The sequence below is a fragment of the Marmota marmota genome, unplaced genomic scaffold, assembly GCF_001458135.2.
Source record: "Marmota marmota marmota unplaced genomic scaffold, marMar, whole genome shotgun sequence".
Lineage (NCBI taxonomy): Eukaryota > Metazoa > Chordata > Mammalia > Rodentia > Sciuridae > Marmota > Marmota marmota.
The window spans coordinates 3,927,992-3,938,567 of record NW_025999896.1 but is presented as its reverse complement, the minus strand read 5'-3'; the positions used below and the strand labels follow the sequence as shown (position 1 = coordinate 3,938,567).

The 10,576-nt window shown below is 43.8% G+C and overlaps 1 pseudogene; it reads left to right on the top strand.

The window, feature by feature from the left end:
• The first annotated feature begins 212 nt into the window (after positions 1-212).
• Positions 213-334, top strand: LOC125615040 (annotated as a pseudogene).
• The last annotated feature ends 10,242 nt before the right edge of the window (positions 335-10,576 follow it).

Here is a 10,576-nt window from a genome sequence, read left to right as displayed (position 1 = left end):
TGCACAGCAATCTACATCAGTTCTTATCACTTCTGACATTAGTCGGGGGAACCTGTAGAAGCCAGGACCCTTCACCATAATGCTGAACATATAATGCTTCTGTGAGCTTGCGAAGTTGAAGGAGGATGGGAGAGGGCAGAGCAGTTGCAGCCACTGCAGAGACCTGTAGTAACCACATCAACAATGTGTGTGAGCTACAGAATCTTGACGCTGGCCTCAGGGTGCATTTTGCCGTCTGTGTTCTTACAATGACTGTATAGAAAAAAAGAGGCAGAGCATATGTGCCCCAGCCTGGGATCTGTGCCTGGTCTGTAATGTGAATGGAGACACACAGGGGAAAAGTCCTGCGCCTTCCTGTCCGCTCTCCAAACCTCCCATCAGAAGCTCTCTGTGACACACCCAGGAAAAGGACTTCTGGGGAATGGAGTTGAGTCTAGCCAAGCTGGCACATCACAGAGCTGCACACTTAAGAGTAACAGTTACAGAGAACAGCAAGACCTGATCCAAATAATGAATGGTCCAAATGTATCATTAACCTTGCAAGCTAATTTTTCTTTTTCCAAAAAGAAGGGCTACAGGTCACCAGTTCAATCCCTTAGGGATTGAACCTAGGGGTGCTTAACCACTGACACACATCCCCAGCCTTTTTTTTTTTTTAAATGGGGTCTCACTAAGTTGCTTAGGGCCTCACTAAGATGCTGAGATGAGGCTGGCCTTCAACTTGCCATCCTCCTACCCCAGCCTCCTGAGTTGCTGGGATTACAGGAGTATGATACCACTGCTATTTAGTGCATCAGGTATTATCCTAAGCATCTAATATGTAGTGACTTCTTTCCGGGCCTTTTTGCCTCACTCTTGCCACTCTGCAATCCATCCTCCACATGGTGGCTTAACACACCCATCACACCGTGCAGCTCCACTGCCTCCATCTTCCAACGTCTCTCCTTCCACACAGTGAAATCTGGGTCCCTGAGCCTGGCACCATGAGCTCTGCCCCCTGCCTTCTTCTCGCCATTCCTACTGATCCTTCCAGCTGTCTCTTCAAACCTGAGGCTCATTGTTCACGTTCCCTGATGACCTTTCTTTCCATCCTTCAGATTCCTTTCGAAATAGAACTTTTTCAGAGAAGCATTCCCTGACCAATACATCGTTTTTCTTTTAATTAACACATAACAATGGTACATATTTATGGGCTACCAAGTGATGTTTTGAGGCACCTACACAGTGAACACAGTACACAATGATAAGTAATTATCACTTCTCATTGCTTTGTGATAACAATATTTGAAATCCTCTCTTCTAGTCTTTTTTTCCTCTTAACTTTTTTTTTTCTTTTTAGTTACACATGACAGTAGAATGTATTTTGGCATATCATACACACATGGAGTATAAAAACAGAGATCCTATAGTATATAATGTATACATATACATATATACACTATACAACACACACACACACACACACTGTAGTCATCTTACTGTGCAACAGAAAACCAGAACCTATTCCTCCTGTAGGTATCTGTAGCTTTCTCCCTTTGTCCAATCCATCCCTATCCTCTTCTCCCCTGCCGTCCCCATCCCCTGGTCACCACCATTCTACTCTCCAATTTGGTGAGATCATTTTTTTTTTAATTTCACAAATGAATGAGATCATGTAGTATTTGTCTTTTTGTGAGTGCCTTATATCTCTTAAGAATATATCTTTAGAAGTGGGGAGACACACAGAGACACACTCTGTCTCTCACACACACACACGTACACACCATTGACCTGAGTTCCACAACATGCAAATTTTTCTTGATAGACACTGTCACTCTCTGAAGTGATGTTGCTTATTTGTTTCCTTGCCCCCCACCCCCACCCGACCCCCTAGAAGATGAGCATCTTAAGGATAGAGACATAGTTGCCATATCTTGCTGTGTGACTGCACAAAGGGGCCTCACCTGAACCCAAGAATTGTGATAAATCTCCACAGTGACACCATAACGTAGGGGTGTGTTGCCCTTGGTTTTACAAAGTAAGAAATGGAGAATGGGAACGTTGAGTTCATTTGCTCAAGATAATGGGCTGGGAAGAGCATAGCCCATAGAGGAGCCTATTCCTCTGCCCTGCCTCTCAGCTCTCCTAATAACAAGTTAAAGCTATTCTATCCTGTATCTGAAGTTACTCCATTATTCTAAAATGAAAGTTACCAGCTTAGCAGAAATCCCCTAACATGTACTACTTCAGAAGTAACTCTTTGTTATAAGAGGCTACTTTGTTTGGCCACCCTGCTGTCTACCCTCCAGTGAGCGTTTGAGGTTACTTCAGCCCTGCGCACCTGATACAGCAATATCACTGTCCCTCATTATCTGTTCTGGGTGTGTGTTTTATTAAGCTTTTCCTCAGCAAGGAAGGGTGTGTGATTGTTGCTGCACAAAATATTCATTTCATTTCTCTTTATTTTTTGTATTAGGTTTTAAATGTATTTTATCATGTTGCATTTTTATGAAGGCCACCTTAAATCCTCCTGGGGACAAGAAGAATATAAATACCATAAATAATTAAATGAGAATACCTGAGGGGTGCGTTGGAGATGCATTGCTCTGAGTAGCCCTAACATTTAATATAGATAAAAATAATGAGATAAAAATCTGAGTTTCAGCATTAAGAAGACAGAGGGGTAGCCATTAAAAATGATGATTCCCAAAGACTCTAAAACTGCAAAGTTGCTTACAGTATAATGTGGGTAGAAAATCTGGGTGCAAAAGTGTGTATCGGTATCGGTTAGGACAATTTGAAATATAAGACTAGAAGGAAATTACAAATGTTCTCTCTTTTGCACAAATCTGAACTACGCAAATTGGAAATGGGGTGTTTCACAAATACAATGTCTCGCTCTATAAATCCAACTTCACAACTGTTCCACTTTAACTCTTCATTATGGAGAATTTAAAGCGCACACAACACAAACACAACCCAGCCATACACTCCCACACAGGCATCACCCAACTTCAACAACCGCAAACATTCTGCCATTCTTGTTCCGTCTCAACTTCCACCTACTCACACTCTTTCTGGAATGTTTATTTGTTAAATTTACATATATTTAAATTCAAAACTCTTACATGCAATCTTCTTAATACTCCTGTAACCTTAACCTGATCCCATTATTCTAGAAAAGCCCTTGATATAAATTTCCCCCATTCCAACAGAGGAAGTTTTGAAGTTTCCCACAAGAAATTAGTTTTACATATTCTAGAACATCATTTAAATGGAATTCTAAAATATATAACTTTTTTTTTTTGGTGTGGCATCTTTGGATCAGCAGAAAATCCACGATATTCATTCAGATTATTCTATTAGCAATCCATTCCTCAACTTTCTGAAATACGTCCTGTTGATTTGGTATTGGTTCCTCCTTGAAATTCCCTCATGAACCTATCTGGGCCTGAAGTTTTCTTTTGTGGTGAGTTTGGTAATAAGTTTAACTTTTTGGAAGCTAAATGCTATTCTTGTATCAGTCTTGGGAATTGTATTTTTTTAAAGATATCGGTCCATTTCAAATCCATTGTTAAATTTGTTGACATCAAGTTAATTATAGCAGTTCCTCTGAGGTGTTTTGGTAACTATACCATCTATAATAATAATTCCTCTTTCATCTAGGATGTTGAAAATTTGTATCCGCTTTCTTTTTGTCTCCATCGATTTCTGGAATCATTAACTTGTTGACCTCTTCAAAGAAGTAACTTTGGGCTTCATTGTTTTTTAATTTCATCATCATCATTATTATTATTTTAAAAGCTAATCTAATTATTTCTTTCCTTCTCCCTACTCTTAGAGTCACCCCCTCATTTGGTGGTGCTGTGAGATTGGAACCTCTCGTATTCCAGGCAAGCACTCTACCACTGAGCTGCTTAGGGGTAACGTCTCTTAATCTTTATCTGAATTTCTAAAAGCAGAAAATTCAGATCTTTGATTTTAGACTTCTCTTTATTTTATCATAGAAGCAGTTGAAGCTATAGATTCCCATCCAGAATGACTGAGGACAGGGAGAATCAAAGCCCTTGGGTAAGCAAAGGGAAATGCCATTCTAGACATCAGTGTTGAGACCAAGTTCCGGTTAGTGGCGAAGCCCTCTCTTTAGAGCCAGAAGACTGGGAAAGGAAATGAATTAAAATGAGGACTTACAGATGCTGGCGGGGAGTGGGGAGGGCTCCCATCTGACATTTTCTCCGTCAGCATGAGGAGAGATCACCAACTGAGTATGTGGGCGAGAGAGTGAGGAGGGGATGAACAGAAAGGAATCTCTATGAAGCAGGCATGTCAGGCTGTGGAGGAGGGGATTTCATACTGAAGGGTAACAGATGCGCCAGGCAGTGTGCCCTGCTCACATGACAATAATGGCTGTGATCTTTCAAGCAAAGCAGTGAACCTGGATCTGTGATTTTCTACCTAGAGTTGCAAAGCTCTGCTATTCAAATGCAGATAATGGAGAAGACAGATAGGTGGGCTCAGCCAGGGCTGGGTTTCACCAGGGGCCAAGACCATGAGATGAGAGAGGGAGGGCTCTCTCATCTTATGGTCTTGTATTTTTATTTTTGATTACAGTTTCAAGGAAACTATAAAATTGGGGAATGTGCATTTGGTCTTCCTTCCTAAAATCCTTGAAATTTCCAAACTGATGTATTTTTGTATGCTAATGAATTGAGTGATGGCTGCCCCCCGCCCCCCATAAGTAGCTTCAGGATGGGGGTGGATCACTACAAAGACTAAGGCATGGTTAGTCATTCTTAGTTCCAATCCCCCAATCTCCAGGGAGGGGAAAAGGACTAAAGTTTCAATTGATTACTAATGGTCAATAATTTAATCAATTATGCTACATAATGAAGCTTTCATAAAAACCCAAAGGGCAGAGTTTGGAGAACCTCCAGATAGCTGAGCATGTGGAGATCCCTGGGTACATCTTTCCCAGAGGGGACATGGAAACTATTTCTTACAAGGCTTTACACGTCTTCCATCTGCATCCTTTGTAATATCCTGTATCATAAACCAGTTATTGAAAGTAAAGTATTTCCTTGAGTCCTCTCAACTGCTCTAAAATTAATCAAGCCTGACAAGAGGGTCACAGGAACCTCTGATTTATAGCTGATTGGTCAGAGGCACAATTGACCCTCTGGCCTTGGGAAAGGCACTGGAAGTGGGGGTCAGTCTTATGGGACTGGACCTCGACCGGTGGGACCTGACACTATTTCTAGGTAGGTAGTATCAGAACAGAAGTGATTTGGTATCTGCTGGATTACTGATTATGTGCTTGAGGGTGGGAAGCAACCCCCATGCTTTTAGGGGTCACATAAATCTGTGTTGTGTTGTAAGGGTACAGTTAAAAAAAAAAAAGAAGAGGGATCATTTCTTTCCTCTCACAGAAGTGATTAAACTAAGCAGCTATGGATTTTTGGCTGTGCAATTAGATAAGTGAGATGAAGTTTGGAAGTTTCCATGAAATCAAAGCATTGTTGCATTGGAAGAAGAAGACCTAAAAGTGGTGGTGATTGGATGGAAGCTTTAAAATCGCATTTCTGAGGAAGATGTGGTTCTTGGGGATGACAAAGAGCAGGTGTGACTGTGGAAGTGAATAGATGAGGGACAGTTGGAAACTATCTCTGGAGAAGATAAATGAAGGAATTGAGAGGTCAGGGTGCTGTTTGGGTCATCAGCAGAGAGGCAGGGGTAGACAGTGAGACCAAACATCTTCAGTGCGTGATGCAGAGTGACTGACAGGCTGACAGATGGGAGAAAGGAGAAGGAGGAGTAGTGATGAACTGAGTGGCATGAGCATTCAATAAGAAGGAATTTTGCTAGAAGGAGAGGGTTAAATGGCCTCAAGGTGACAATGGTAAATTAGAAAGATATAGGGTGTTCCTCCTGAATCTAAAGTCTTTAGGCTGTGAGAGAAAACTCAGCCTCTGTTTGAGTGGCCTTCAGAGACACAGGGCCTTCGGGAGTGTTCAGGATCAGAAAGGAAGACAGAAGTGGGAGGGGGTAGATGAATAAGAGTTCCAGAGGACATAGGGACAGGGTTTAGGCAAAGAGAGGAGTGGTCTCTAAAATGGATCCAGATTTGGAAGCTTTGTGTGTGTGTGTGTGTGTTTTAAGTAGGATAAGATTGAAAGAACAACAGATGTGAGAAATTCATTAAAAATTTGGTTAGGTCTATAGCTGTGAGTATCAAATACGTCCTGGAGTGTCTTCTATTATGGAGTATGTATTAGTTTCCTATTGCCGCAGTAACAAGTTACTTCAAAGTCAGTGACTTAGAACAGTATAAAGTTATCTTATAGTTCTGGAGGTCAGAAGTCTAAAATAGGACTCTCGGGGATAAAGTAATGGGGTCAGCAGGGCTGTGCTCCTTCTTCGGGCTGTAAAGGAGAAGCTGTTTCTTGCCTTTTCAAGCTTCTAGAGACTATGCATTTCTTGGCTTATGTCCCCTTCCTCCGTCTTTATTTTTTTTTTCCCTCCGTCTTTAAAAACAACCTTTTCTCTGATTCTGATTCTTCTCTCTCTCTCTTTTCCTCATGTAAGGACTTTTGTAGTTATATTGGATCCACCCATAAAATCCAGAATAATGTGTATATGGTGAACTGATTAGCAACCTTGACTCCCCCTTGCCATGTGACACATAACATATTCACATGTCCTAAAGATTAAGATGTGGACATCTTTGATGGGCAATCATTGTGCCCACTGAAGAGTGCCCTACTTAAGATGAAAGAGTATGCACAGTCACCTAAAGCGGCCATGCCAGAAAGAACAAGAGGTTTACAGAGGAGGAGGGAGATGGCACATAAGCTACTACTCGGTTTTTAGGGAGAGAATCTCAAACTGTTCCAGAATCTTGACACCAAGGATAGAACCATTCTCTCAACAAGTGGTCTCCAAACTTCACTAAGATATGAATCACCTAGAGGGGGCTTCCCCCTCTGTGGATACTACTTTAGATTCAGTAGATTAGGGCTGAAGGCTGAGAGTTACATGTCTAACCAGCACCTAGGGGACGCTAATGCTGCCCAGTCTAGGATTAACACTCCGACAACCACTATCCTCATGTGTTCTTGCTTCTAAAATGCTGTGACTCAGATTGTTTGTGTTATGATTATTGTGTTTTTATTTTTGATTCAGAGCATGGACTTTGGAGCCCATGAATCCCAGTTATGTCACTAATTGACTGTGCCACCTTTCTGTAGATTAGTCCCTACCTCTGTAAAAGGGGCATAATAAGAGTACCTTTTGGATGGTAAAAGTTAGAATTAAATGTGTAAATAATGGAAAGCATTTAGTAATGTCACAAAAAGGGTTAGCTCTTACTTAACCAATTTATCAGCCAAGAAAAGAAGAAGAACTAGAGGTCTTGGAAACACAGGATGGGTTATGCAGGGGATGGAAGAGCTAAGAAGCTATGATTAGCAACAGTGGGAAGTCACTACCACCTTAGGAGCCCAGATCACAGGAGGAGATGGTCCCAGATCTCAGCAGCTCAGACCACCATGGGGTCCACCTAGGGGGAACAGTGTAAGGGAAAAGTGAGTAAGGGCTATGGTGCACCATCCCAAAATCTGACCCAAAGATTTTAGATATAAAAAGAGCAAAAAGGAGACTCTTCCTGCCGAGTCCCATGATCTGGTTAATTGATCTGCCTCAGCTCAGGGGGTGGTTCAGGTAATCCCCATTCATTTCCTTCTCTTGGAATGCTGAACTCGGAAACAACATTTAGAGCAGACATGGAGAGAACATCTCCTCCTACGTACAATCTGTGCCTGTGCTCAGTTCTGCACAAGGAGGCTTCATTAGTGTCTGAACAGTCGCTTGAATCCTCATGTGGCTCTGAGCGTGTACCGTGGGGCTTCCTGGGAGGGGCCTTCCAGCACATGGAAGAGGCCAGAAGGTGCTCGATGAGAGGTATCAGATGGAACAAACTCCAAGAAAATGGAAAGAGGGGGCCTCTGGATGTGTCTGGGGCTCAGGGGATTGCAGCATGCCTGTTGGCTTTCTGAAGTAGTTCAGGAGGATCATTTCACCCCAAATGGCTTTGTTGTATTGCATGAGACAAGTGCCTCCTTGTGCCATTCTGATGAGGAACAATCATAAGCTGTGTGGTCCCTTCCAATCAGGGTGTGAATTCCTGGATGCTAGAGGCTCACGCTCAGAAACAGAGCCGCTAGGATATACCTTGGAGAAATGGAGATATTGGTATTGAGAATGCTATCCTCACCTGGTCCTGGCTTCTTGGGAGCTATGGGATAGATCTGAGCATGCTGGGCCTGGAATCAAGCTACAACTGTAGGCATTAGCCAGACCAGACTGGGTGCAGAGAGGGAGGGTGTGGGCTCATGGGGCTCGTGCACACGGAGGAGCACACGTGGGCTGTGTGCAGGCTGGGAACACCTTTCCAAAGGGAAGCTTCTTAAGGTCAAACAGGGAGATTCAGCAAGCCACATTGAAGGACAGCATCTTGAGATTAACAGATTAACAATGGAATGTCCTGTGTGGCCTGAGTCCTTTGGGATCTCTAAATTTCCAAATGGGATCTCCTCTATCCTATGACCCGCTGTGAAAGTCTTTTTCTCCACTTCACCAATTCTGGAGTCAACATCATCCCTTAAGACAGGGAACTGAGGAATTCTTGTTCAGATTTTCATTTCTTTAAGTCCCACCCACTTTTTCTTCAACCCCTGGGACCCTACCTCTGTTCCCAGAGTTTCTGGTTGTCATCCCACTCCTCCTAGGAGGGTTTGAATTTCCTGTACCTGAGCCCTGTCTCCCCTTGCTGGGTCTTGGTTCCCTGCAGCCTGACAGCCCCCGCAGCATCCCGGACCTCAGATGGCCATCTACCCTGTCTATACATACAGACCCTGGTCCTGAGGCTGAGCTCAGACTTTTAGTTAATGACTCCAGCATCTCATCCACATCTTCACTCATCCCACTTTGAAATTGACCTCCCAGGTTGAGAGCTGCCTTTTCTCTCATGCGGCTGGCTTCATGCCTGGCCTTCAGACTAATTTCCTTCTATGTTCTGTCACTAAACTATCTCCTGTGTCACCAAAGACACCTTACTTGTGATACTGACTTATGATTATTTTGCCAAGGTCTAAGGCAGCAAGTGATTTTTGTATCTCAGACATATAAATCCTTCCAGGAACTTAAAAAAAAATGTGTGACAGGCATATGCTGGCAGCAAGGCTTCTACCCAGGTAGAAGCAACGACTGATACTGAGATGTTAAACCAACCCTGGAAGCTACTGTTATCACCCAATGTCAGCGCAATGGAGTCAAAGTCTTGAGGAGTGATTATGACTAAGAACCATTGGATTCATTTTTCCCTTTCTTAAAAGATTCTGATTTGTTAGACCTGGAGTATGATCTGGAATCCACAGTTTTAACTAGTACTCCAAATGATTTTAACTAAGAAGACAAGGAATCTTTAGTAAACATAATGTGTGGACTGATCCCAATGCTTCTTGTAAGACATGAAATGTCACAGCCAAACTACAGAACTCCAGATGCCTCAAAAATTCTGTCTTCTAAATGGGGCTTCAACCGGTTAGCTAAAAACCACGGTGGGAAAACCCAAAATGGCATGAGCCAAGAAAAACGACACTTAAAAATTAGCAAGAAGGGTCTTAAGTTAATACCTTCATTTTTGTATTTAAATCACTTTGTATTTTTAAATCTTCCTGGGCTTTGTTTTTCCCAATATGTTTTTAAAAAGTCAAGGTTGGCTAATGCTTTGCATATTATTTTCATTACATTTGAGATTGTGTTTTGAAAATAAACCAACTCAGATCATATTCTATATTTTTTATTGGTCCACCAACCTGTTAAAAGTCAGAACAATGTTCCACCAGGTCCTAACTGGAGGATGCATGGGATGAGGAGTATGCACTCTGAAGCCAAGGACCTGCTTCCCACTCTGTGCCTCAAGACCTATAAACAGACACCCGTTGCTTTGGTTGCCCGGCAAGGGGAACGAAATGCTGCCATTCGCATAGGGTACCAACATGGCAGAGATCTGATGTCATCAGAAAGCGGCGGAGGAGAGAACTTCATCAATACCAGCGGCGACATAAACAGTTGGTCTCCTGGTAGGGGGGGTGAGGCACAGACACCCGAGTCTCCTCAATTTGTCGTCGAGCCAGAGGGGAGGAGCCGGGCCGCCGCCAGCGCCCGGAGCAGGCCCAGCGGCTCGCCAGCGTGGTGACCGCGTGACCCCAATTGGAGAGGGGGCGGAGCGGAGCCGCCACCCGCACCCGCAAGGTGGGCAGACCCGCGACCCAGTGGTACATGGGCGTGGTAGGAGGGGCAGGGCAGAGCCGCCGTTCGCGCTTGCAAGGTAAACAGACCTGTGACAGCCTGGCAGGTCAGGCCCAGTGGCCTGCCAGTGTGGTACACACGTCACCCCAACTGGAGTAGGGGCAGAGCAGATCCTTCTCCCACGCCCGGATCAGGCCCTGCCGGTGTGGTGGTCACGTGACCCTAATTGGAGTGGGGGCGGAGTGGGGGCAGAGCGGAACCTCCACTCGCGCCCGCAGGGTGAGCAGAC